This window comes from Papaver somniferum, unplaced genomic scaffold, assembly GCF_003573695.1.
Source record: "Papaver somniferum cultivar HN1 unplaced genomic scaffold, ASM357369v1 unplaced-scaffold_128, whole genome shotgun sequence".
Taxonomy (NCBI): Eukaryota; Viridiplantae; Streptophyta; class Magnoliopsida; order Ranunculales; family Papaveraceae; genus Papaver; species Papaver somniferum.
Window position 1 is genome coordinate 7629480 of NW_020621936.1, and position 11565 is coordinate 7641044.

An 11565-nucleotide genomic window follows, 5' to 3' on the forward strand; every position below is an offset into this window, starting at 1 on the left:
GCATCATTGAACACAAGTACACAATCATCTGGTAGATAATTAGTGATTGTGGAAAGGTTTTTCTCAACAGTAGAGTCAGCATGTACAGACTCTTGTGAGGTAGTAACATTTAAATATGTATCAGTGTCTGTGACCAATTTCGTAGCTAATCTGGCAGTAACATGATGGTTTAAGCTTTTTCCATCGAAGATGGAAGAGCATCTGTCCTTCCAAATATTCCAAGCAATTGTGAAAACTGCATCAGCCTTATCCTTGAAACTATTGTCAGTAATCCATTTGACAACCTAGTCATGAAGGCTGATAGAAGAATTACTATCTTGCTCAATAATGTCAGCATAAGGGGTTATGGACCATACTGACTTAGCAAACTGGCAATGTAAGAGAATATGCTCAGGATTTTCAAGAGAATCAGCGTTACACATACTGCAAGCATTATTATGCCTGTTAACAAACCTAGCAAGCACAGAGTTGGCAGGGAGAATGTTTTCATGGAACTTCCATATGAAAATCTGAACTTTAGGGAGAATTGACAGTTTCCATAATGATCTGTAGAAAGGGTTACTACTGTGAACATTATTCATATAATCAATCTGGCCTGAAATGACTTTATAAACAGACTTAACAGTGAATTGACCATTTTTAGAATGAGGCCAAATAAGTCTATCACTCCCTGAAAGAGGGATTCTAGAATCAAGGATTTGTTTTGCATTATGAGGGGTGAAAAAGCTCTAACAAGCTCAGAGTTCCATGATTTAGTATCATCATCTATGAAAGCAGAAACAGTAAGGTCCAGATTGGGATTAACAACAAACATAGGCTCGCAAGAATCTGGAATCCATTTATCTCTAAAGGCAGAAATACTCTTACCATCCTTGACTTCCCAAACAGAATGTTTTAAAATGAGATCTAAACCACGACAAATACTCCTTCAAGCCAGGAACAATCATCCTTCTTAGAGTAGTGAAGAGGGTGACAATTTTTAAAGTATTTGCATCTAAGTATAATAACACATAGAGCATTAGGATTGTGAATCAACTTCCAAGCAGTTTTAGATAGGAGAGACAAGTTAACATGCTTAAGATTTCTAAAGCCTAAGCCACCTTGGTATTTATGAGTACAAATTCTAGGCCAAGATCTAAAAATAAATACCCCCTGTTCGAGACTTACCCCACCAGAAATCCCTTTTTGGGAAGATTCCATACTATCAATAATACTATCAGGAATTGTAAAAGTATTCATGTGGTAAATAGGAGACGATTTTAACACATTTTGGACCATAACAGATCTACCAGCTTGATTGAAATGCTTACCTTTCCACTTAGCAACCCTTTTATCAAAATGATCATTAAGATAGCTAAATGAATCAGTTGTAGACCTAGTTATAAAAAGAGGAAGGTCTAAGCATTTTTCATTCAAAGCAATCTTTTTGACTTTTAAATCATTGATAAGAGAGACAGCATAATCAGGATGGACATTATTACTAAAGAAACATCCAGATTTTTATATATTAATCACTTGGCCTGAAGCCATACTGAAATCTTTAATTAATCCCAACAGATTATTAGTTTCAGTATGAGATGCTTTTGCAAAGACGAGGCAATCGTCAGCAAAAAGCCATACTCTTAGTCAGACCCAAGTTAGCCGAAAACAAACACAAGCTTATAGCATGAGCTTGAGTGTCTAGCTTGTAACAAATAATGAGTCTACAGTTGTGAAGCAAAGATATTTTTCGAATCCGTCCAAACCAAAAATCCCTGCACTGAACCCGTATCTATTAATAAGTAAATTAATGAGATCTAACTGCCAAAAACCACTTACAACGTGATGAATATGAATTTAAATAGAAAAACTGGACCCGACATGGAAACAATGTGCAACTTAAATAGACCTTTTACGTACCCCTTGCGAAGAGTGCTTTATTAATACTGAAATGTATAACAATAGTTGTAAGTAGTTGAGGGAGTAAGGAATTGCAGGTAAACAAACTTATTTTTTAAAACTCATAACATCGTTCTCTGCAAACAAACCTGGCATCCATAAAACCCAAGACAATGCGCTATATATATATTCTGTTTTCTCTTCCACACAAATCTACCTAGAACTGCACATGAGTCGGGTGGATCGGGTTTTAGCTAAGTGAAAAATACTACAACCCCCTACTATATGGGTTCAACATATAGAAACCCAACAAAATGGATCCTTCACTGTCAACTCCATACTTTAAGAAAATGCTACTACTAGGCCCAAAATATCAAATTCTCTTCAGATCTGGCCCATAATTAATTATTATGGATTTTAATAATACCAACACCGCCCTTTAGTATATATAGATAATAAAACTAGGTCTAAATTTCATTTTCAGTTTCATTTTATTTTTTACTTTCTCTCTCTCATTTTCTTTTGCTCTCTTCGGATGAAGAAACAGGTCGTGAAGAAACGATTTCTAAGCGAAATTTTCAGCGAAAAATGGTTTCAAAACCTAGATCTAAGCTTTACAAACAAAGATCCTGATTATCTAAACATGAATTCGACATCAACATCACCTGTTCTTCGGAGATTCAATGAAATGCAATAGAAAATGAGTGATAATCATCATCAACAACAACTGAATCTGAAGATTCTCTCAGAAAATCAGACGATCAGGTAACATTTCAATTCAATTATGAGATTTCAATTGAATTGGTTGATTCAATTCTGAGATTTCAAATTTTTATTTTCTGAAAAATCATTTGGGAAACTTTAGTAGTTTGATTTCAGTTCAAATCTGTAGAAATCATAATCAGTGTTAGATCCGTCATAATCTCACCTGTATTTTACTTTTGAGAGAAAAATTTCACAGAAATTTTAAAGAAAATTTTCTAGGGTTCTCGAACAGAATTCGATCTATCTTTTAACCTCTCATCTCGATCGAAAATCGGTTTTCAAATTCGAAAAATGTGAATCATTATCCGTTTTACCCATGTATTTGATATGAATTTCATTTACTTTAATTTTCGAACTGATTTGAGCTCATCTTTCATGGATTTTGTTCTTTGCATATTGTTTTAAGTTCAATCTATATTGGATTTGGAATTGAGTAGAAGCCATGAAGAATTGTTACAGTTGGTGGCTGCAGAGAAGAGAAGATTGAGATGTTTGTGGTTGACTATGCTGAATTTCAGGCAGTGAAACAGATGGTGGTTGCAATTGAAGCTGCAGAATGGACTGGTGGTGAGATTAGATGTATGCTTAGGTTGCAGTTACAAAGTTCAGGTGCAAGCTAGTAAGGCAGCAGGATGAGTTGTAGTGATGATTGAGTTTAATTGACTGAATGCTTTGAGCAGAGACAAGAAAGCATAGGCAGTGGAACTGATGGTGGTTGCAATTGAAGTTGCAGAATGGACTTGGTGGTGAAATTAGATGTATGCTGAGGTCTGTATCTCTAAATCTGAGGCCATTGCGCCTTATTCTGCTTCTAGGTGGCACACAACAGGTACATTTATGTTTTTTTTTAATTCTTTTCGTGTACCTGTCCTTCTATTCTCGATTATCTATATAGCCCTTATAAAGGTAATACATCTATTCCAGGTTTATTATATGAAGCGAAAGCCTGTCATAAAGAAGCCATATTCACTTGTAATATTGGATGCTAAGTATGTTGTACTAGGTTTTCGGTTATTCAAACTTGAAATCATAGTTTTTCGTTATCTTCAGGCAATATACAAAAGAGACTCTTATAAGGAAAAAATCATTCTTATTGTTTTCAGTTCTTCCACCACAAAGGTATATCACTTATAGATGTGTAACTTCTAGTTACACAGGCTAATTAGATGTGTAACTTTTACTTACACATACTGATTGAATGTGTATTTTTTCACAGAATCATTTAAATCACTCTCAGACGATAATCAGATCAATATTGTAATAGGCTTGTGTTTTGCTTTCTCAATTAGTTTTGGTGCACTAAATGATATCTGAATTTGTCTTTTAGCTTGTAAGCATTTTTCTATTCAGTATGCGAAATTGATAAGGTTTAGCTTGTATTCTTTATGGTTTATAAATATAGTTAAATCGGGTCAATTCAAATCAAAGTGAAATGTGCAGATGATGAAGTTAATTTAATATTTCTTCAATTTGAACTTAATGGGGTTGTTTCATCACTTCTCCTTGAGGATAAATTCAATTTTCTGAGGCACAGTCTTCGCAATTTATGTGCTTTTGTATTTTGAAGTCACATGTCTGAACTGTGTATTCATTTGAACTTTGTATTAGGAAGAGAAATGTCTATTTGTTGTAAGTTATCTGACCTTTTTTGGATGTGTAACTATTAGTTACACATGCTAATTAGATATGTAACTTTTAGTTACACAAGTTAAATGGATGTGTAGCTACTAGTTACACATGCTAATTAGATGTGTAACTTATATATACACATGATAGAACGCAGTTTAGACAAGATGTGTAACTGCAGTTTACACAAGCATTGTATATATGTAACTGCAGTTTACACAAGCATTGTATATATGTAACTGCAGTTTACACAAGATGTTCATATGAGATGTGAAGACGTTGAGGTGAAACTTTATTTCAAGCAGTGTGCGTATGAGATGCAAGCAGTGTTGAGCTTCGATGCTCGTGTTGTTGGAAGTATACTGTGAAGACATTGAGGTGAAATTTTATTTCAAGTTTTTCTTACTTTTTGTACTTTATTAAACAAGAGGTTATTTACTATTTTTCAAATGTTTTTCATCTTTTCTTTGCATTTTTGTTTTTTCTCCTGATTTATGATTATTGAAAAGCTAATTTGAACATGAACTTGTGACCCATCGATTGTTTATGTTGAGGCAAATATTTGAGTTTTTTCGTGGTTAAATGTTATTAAATGGTGGTTGTAGACTTTAGAGGATGAACAAGTATTTCGAGTGTTTACTTGAAATGAGGATGGTTAGTTCTGTTATTGCAATGTCTGGGGATTATGTATTTCAACACCGATTGAGGCTTTGTTGTACATTTTATGCTGCAGGCGTTTTTTTGGACAGCTCATGTGTTGGCTTATGGAGTATCTACCCTAAACAATGCAGTTGCTTGTAAGAAATGCTAAAAGGTCAGTCTTGTGCCTTATTATAAATTTCATGTAGTTTTTGAAACATTAAACAAAATAAGCAAAATGTAAATGTGCTAGGGTAGGAGTAATAATTAGCGGATATATTTGTTGAATTCTTTGTATTGTGTTGCGTCTTCGGTAGCTGAATAGATGGTATCTGAAGACCTCTAGTTTTCATACATTGTTTCTGCTACATAATTTTTTTGCAACGTTACTTTCTTACACAGGAAAAGCATATCTTAAAATGTGAATGGTGACTACTACATTAGTTGACACTGATGTCTTTAAAGCTTGTTAGTTTTGATGCTTTGATGAATTTTTTTTCCAGAGGTACACAATTAGGCTCAGTATTTGCTGATTACATAAGTCATATGTATGTGTAATTCCTAGTTACACATATTATATGCATGTGTAACTTTCAGTTACACTAGCCATATGCATGTGTAACTCTTAGTTACAGATGCTAAATGCACATGCAAAAAGTGTTATTCTTATTTTTGGTAATTTTATTAACAGAAAGTTGATTAATTTTTCATGAAATATTATATGTAAGGTTCTATAGAATCTGAGAAACTATTATATGTTCTATATACACTGAAACTATTTTTGTGTTCTACGGAGACAGGAACCGCAGTCATGGTTTGCTTATTTGTGGTATTGGTCTCGCTGGAACTGGAGTTGACGCTGAATACACAAGTCAGATGCATGTGTAACTCTCAATGACACTAGATAAAAGCATATGTAACTCTCGATTACACTAGACAGATGTGTGTGTAAATTCTAGTTACACATGTTAAAAAAGTGTTGTAAACGAATATTAAAGTAATACATATATTTTTTTATGTTTTCTTTTTGATGTCTATTTTTTGCATATATATATACAAGTGTAACTTTGCATTACACATGTCATAAGGATGTGTAACTTCTGGATACACATGCCATATGCATGTATAACTTCTGTTTACACATTCACACTGTACTTTAATAATTTCGGGCCTAGATTTAATAATTTTGGACCTAAATTTAAATTATATTTAACTACGGGATTGACAATATACATAAGGGTATCAAGGTTTTTTAATAATTCGGGGCCTAGATTTAAACTTCTTTTAACTAAGGGCCTCATATTATGGGTTACCCATGGGTGGGGCATGAGCCTAATTTTCCCATACCAACTAACAACCCAACTATAACGGGTTTTTATTTTCATAACCAACCCCGCACCCATAAACATCGGACGGTTTTTGACCCGCCCGCTACGGGTCGGGCGGGTTCGGGTTCAAACCCGCTTCATATTGTAGTTCAACATTTTCTGCAAGTTTTTCACCTATAGTGTTTATATTACCTGCTTTATATTCAATGATCATTTACACGCACGTGTTTTAAAATTCGAACATACTTCTTACTTAAGTTCTTAATTACTTAAAAAATTAAACCATAAACATAAGTCTTCATTGTTAAGCTTATTACTAGTACCACTAGGATCTCAATAGCAGACGGTTAGGATTAGTTTTATCAATGATGTATATTTAGCGGGTTTTTCCGGCGGGTTCGGGCCGGTTTTAGCTAATACCAACTACCAACCCAGCTATAGCGGGTTTTTATTTTCATAACCAACCCCGCACCCACAACGGGCGGGCTCGGATTAAAAACCCACGAGTTTAGCGGGTACGGACAGATTCAGATAAGTTGGGCGGGTCTTACCTGAAAAAATGGCCCGAGTTTTACTTGGCAATATTTTGCTTTTTCTACATCAGATGGTACTTACAACTCAAGAACCAAGCCGTTGTGCATTGGCCTATCATAGACATACCCCCATCTTTTCTCCTAAAATACAATCGCATAAACGAATGCACAGCAGATTTCGAAGGTCCCCCGATGGAACACGAGTAGAAAGGGGCCCTTTTTTGCCCATTTGAACGTATTATTACGTGTAATTCCGAAAACATTGACTACATTGCAAGAATAAACTTCTCCAACTACGCAAAAGGATCTGAAAAATATCTACCCGGGCAATACTCCCATGATGTTTCTTGGCATGATCCTGCAGGCAATAAATCCCTTGGAAACAACTCTAGTGAAACAGAACATAAAGAAAATGCCTCACAAACACCAGAAAAAACTATGACACTAGGCTCTACCTTCGTCAATTTTTTCAAACTTCAAGCAGAAATCAAATTCAACCAGCTTAGATAAGCTGGCATGTGGCGGCACAGACCTGGCTCAAGTCAGTACAACGCTAACCAAATCGGCCTCGCTCCTATTCAATTGTCCCGCAATCTGTCTCCTACCCTATTAACTAGGACCTACCTCCGTGGCTTGGCCCTTCAGCAAACTGATAAACCAAAAACAACATGTTAATTTATGGTATTTGAATGGTTCCGCTCACCTGCCTTGTTAACTACCAAGCTATCTCGTCTGCCAAATATGTCATTTGTTTTCAAATATGGTTACTAGCCTAACTAGATTTTGTGCCCGGGCGTACAAACTTGGTTCACCAATTCAATCTACAAATACAATGCATCACAGCCTCTTTCTTTGATTTGGTAAAGCTCAGCTTCGCCTCGCCCAAGTCCTTCCAAGATGTAACATTATTCAAAATAAATGCGTCAAAAGACAACACTTTGTCGATGCCTTGTTTAATTTGCACAAATTAGAAGCCTACACACTATGAACAGATACATTATGAAAGGAAAAAGTAAGAAAAGCTGCGGTACCTTGCCAGTTTTCTTGAAAGGAAATCTCCCTGTTTGTACGAACAGAAGTATGAAGACTCCCTCTCTGCCTATTCCGCTCTTTGGCTCTTTGACTGGTGGAAAACGAAGAAGTAATTAAAATACTTTACAGTGAGTACTTTCTTTGCCTGGTTAAAATACTTTCTTCGGTACAATAACATTGACTAACAATATCATCTGAGCAGAATATTTACAGGAATGGCGGTTTAAAACTAAAAATCATGAAAATGTAAAGCTTAATTTGCAATATAAATTATGACATCATCATCACCTTAAGATACCTTGATCCTTCCAAAATCCATGGTGAGAATACAGGGAGGAACATGGGAGACGACACCTTAAGAAACAGTCATCATCATCACAGTCTCGATAACCACAACCATCACAGACACGACCACTGTCTTCTCTCACCCATCACCGAGCATTAACAACATCACCCTTCCTTGTTCTCTCTAACTCAAGCAGCAGCTAAAACCCATCTTAATTCTTCATGTTAGCTGATATTGGGAGCACGGGGCATTCTATGTTTGCAGCATGGATGGATCATTCCATGTCTTGAATCGATGCTTTCGTCTTTACTGCTTCTCGAGTTCCATCATCAATCACTGCCATCGGCAGGTGTTTGGCCGAAAGTATGTTTGATTCATAGGATATGCTACTGAAGAAGATTTAACTCTGAAAGAGGATTCAACAGTAAGGTAAATTAGGGTTTTAAATTGATTGATAACACACCATCCCAGTTAGGCTACAAAAATATTAAAAAGTACACAGATTAATATATCAACCTAATCAGATTGATATTACTCCTATTTGCATGATTGATCTCAAAAATATTAAAAAGTACACAGATTAATATATCAACCTAATCTAGAGCTACAATCTCAAAAGTACACACAGTAAAAAACCGAACATCAAAGCAAAGAGGATAGAAAGAAACCCTATGCATAATCTATCTGTACGTATTATCACAGATTAATATATCAACCTAATAAAATTGATATTACTCCTATTTGCACGAACGATCGGTATTAACCTAATCCAAACCAAAAAATATGAAAACCCTCCCTTCTGTTCAAAAAATAATTAATAGAAAATCTAATCAAAAACGTATTAATTTCTATCCTGGTGTTGTTGAAATTTCAGCGAAAAATAGAGAAACTCAAGAGAAAGAGTTAGATCGCATGGCCTCGCATCGACTCGTTTAACCCTTATATGAAAAACATTTAAGTCAAGTGCAATTATCACAGACATTATACTGTTTAATTAAGAAAACTTATGGCGGTTGAAAGTTCAAGATAAAGTGAAGAATATGCGGTAAGGTGTTTTTACCTTTGACTCAATCAACGACTAATAGCGGTGTGAAAAAACAACTTCTGGACCTCAATATCGAGATTGGCGCAAACCGTGGAACCTTGTTATGTTCTACTCCATCCAAAGTGCACCAAGAACCTGGGTGGCAAATACAACCGGATCACCTGGTTAACAAATGTGGATAGGTATTGGCAACCTCTAATGATATAAAATATTATGGTGGAACTTCACCTTTGGATGTGAATGTCGAATTTAGTCTCGTATTCAGTGCGCCAAACGTCATTGTTATCACCCACTGGTTTTTTGCTACAGCGTGGCATGCAAGATATTGTCAATCATTTTTGAGGGGTACTTTGGTAGCGGCTGACGTACACACGAAGACATTAGAAGCTGCATAGATTAGTTTAAAATTCATTGGTAAAATCATACTAACCCCATGGTAATCATAAATAAGTGAATGCTATTTGAAAAATGAAAATACTCACATTAGCAGGAAAAAGATACCTTTCCCGAATTTCACTGATTGTGGTTATGTCGATGTTGTGTACACTGATGGCTTTTCTAGAGGAGAGGGTAAATTTGACAACAATGTTATAAGAGGTTTTTTTATAATAGCTTTGAGAAGTACTTTTGTGCCAGAATCTCTAAACAGAAAGTGATTACCATAGAGCAGACAAACTAAATCCAGCGGACCAACTGACGGTACCTATAAAAGTAAATCAACATTAATATAAATCTTATAATTTCAATCCAGCAGACCAACTGACGGTACCTATAAAAGCAAATCAACATTAATATAAATCTTATAATTTCACAATTAGCATAAGTCCATGTCTTATAAAAGAGGCTGACATTCTCAAATTATCAGAACAAATCAGATAGTAAATGAATCTAATCCACAATATTAAAATTCTAGACCAACCCAAACTATTAAAATTTCATTTCAAAATGATTCATGGTAAAATTTTGACACGCTTGAATTGGTTCTCGGAAACTTCCTGACAGGGGAAATTTTTTGATAACTTGTGATCCTAAGCATTGCCAGATATGATGTCAAGCTTGCCAATAGACCTTTTAGTTCTCTAGGGTTTCCTCCACAGTAATTACATGGGATCTCCTCAAATCATTTTTTTAATAAAGCTCCTATAAGCCAAAACCCAAAATGGAATTGCAAGATTAATTATATAGAAACCCAAAACAAAACCAAGGACCAAAGTGCTGAGAAGAAAAAACAATAGCAAGAATCCATTCACAAAAGTTAAATCAAAATCAAAACTCCACAATTCATACCAACCAAAAACCTGTAAACACCAACGAAGAAACCCCTGTTAAAAATTAAATCAACAATACAAATAATGAATTAAGTATAAACTTAAATCAAATATTCAGAAGAAGCAAAAAAACCTAAAAAATACAGTTCTAGTGTTTCTATATGTATACCTTCTTCTTCTATTCATCTTTCCGAAACTATTTTGCCTCACAAAGCACAAAGTAAAAACCTGAATGAAATCACCATACTGTAAATCATGATTTAAAATAGAGCAGCAAGGAAGAACCGCCAAAAAACACGCACATACAAACCCTAATTGAGCTTCAAATACCAAAACCATCAAACTTATCTCCTTCACTGATACTTCATCACAACATCTCGGCCCCTTGTTCTTTTCATCGACTTCCTCCACCAGCCGTAACAGCTTCCACGACTTTAACCTAAATATCTCTGCAACAAACAAAACGAAGATTGATTAGATCAGACAGCGAAAGAACAAACAAAAACCTAGGGCTCGAAGAAGAGAAACAGGAGAGATAAGAAGCAACTACAGCTACAGTCTCATAATCTAGAAAACAACCAAGAATACGAAAGGGGAAGAAAGTGGAAGAGAAGATGGAAGCTAGGGTTATGGATTTTCGGCTGGGTTTAGGTTTAGCTGATTTTTTTTTCCGGATTAATAAATAAATTTCTTTATTTTGTGAGAAAAATCCTTATTTTTCTCTCCTTTGAGGAAACGTGAAACGGAGCAATTCTGTGTTGGAAAACGACTGTCCCGGTAAGTCTGTTCTTCGTGTTCTTCAGCTTTGCAACAACTGAAAAGGAGTTTCTGCAATTTGATCTTCTCGACTCTCTGGTGTTCTGAATCCTCCCAATTCTCTCCATCCCCTTCTCTATGATCCCATCCACCTATTTATACTCCTTAGACTCATTTAATCACGTCATGATTCTCAATATTCTTCATTGGACTCGGGCAGTAAAGAAAATATTTTGGGAATATTTTCTTCCCTGATTTAGCTTCTCACGCGTTTCTACAACTGCAAAATCTCCTCATATATCTTTTTCAAGGTCCAAAGTGTTGCTAGAGTCATCATACATGAGCAGAACACGTTTAAATTCTCCAAAACTCATGTAATCCCGTGAACTGTCCCTCTCATGCACGTGTT

The 11565-nt window shown here is 35.4% G+C and overlaps 1 long non-coding RNA gene across 4 annotated transcripts; it reads right to left on the reverse strand.

Moving 5' to 3' along the window:
- Positions 1–7020: 7020 nt before the first annotated feature.
- Positions 7021–11083, reverse strand: LOC113332077. Of its 4 annotated transcripts, none has more exons than XR_003351329.1 (9): positions 10711–11083; positions 10570–10628; positions 9793–9835; positions 9634–9690; positions 9361–9519; positions 9148–9267; positions 8090–8493; positions 7801–7892; positions 7021–7658 (listed from the first exon to the last, which is right to left on the reverse strand). It is a non-coding gene; the product is annotated as an uncharacterized LOC113332077 (long non-coding RNA). The 4 variants fall into 4 exon arrangements; XR_003351330.1 differs by having other exon boundaries at positions 8100–8493; positions 9615–9690; XR_003351328.1 differs by having other exon boundaries at positions 7021–7418; positions 9615–9690.
- Positions 11084–11565: the final 482 nt, after the last annotated feature.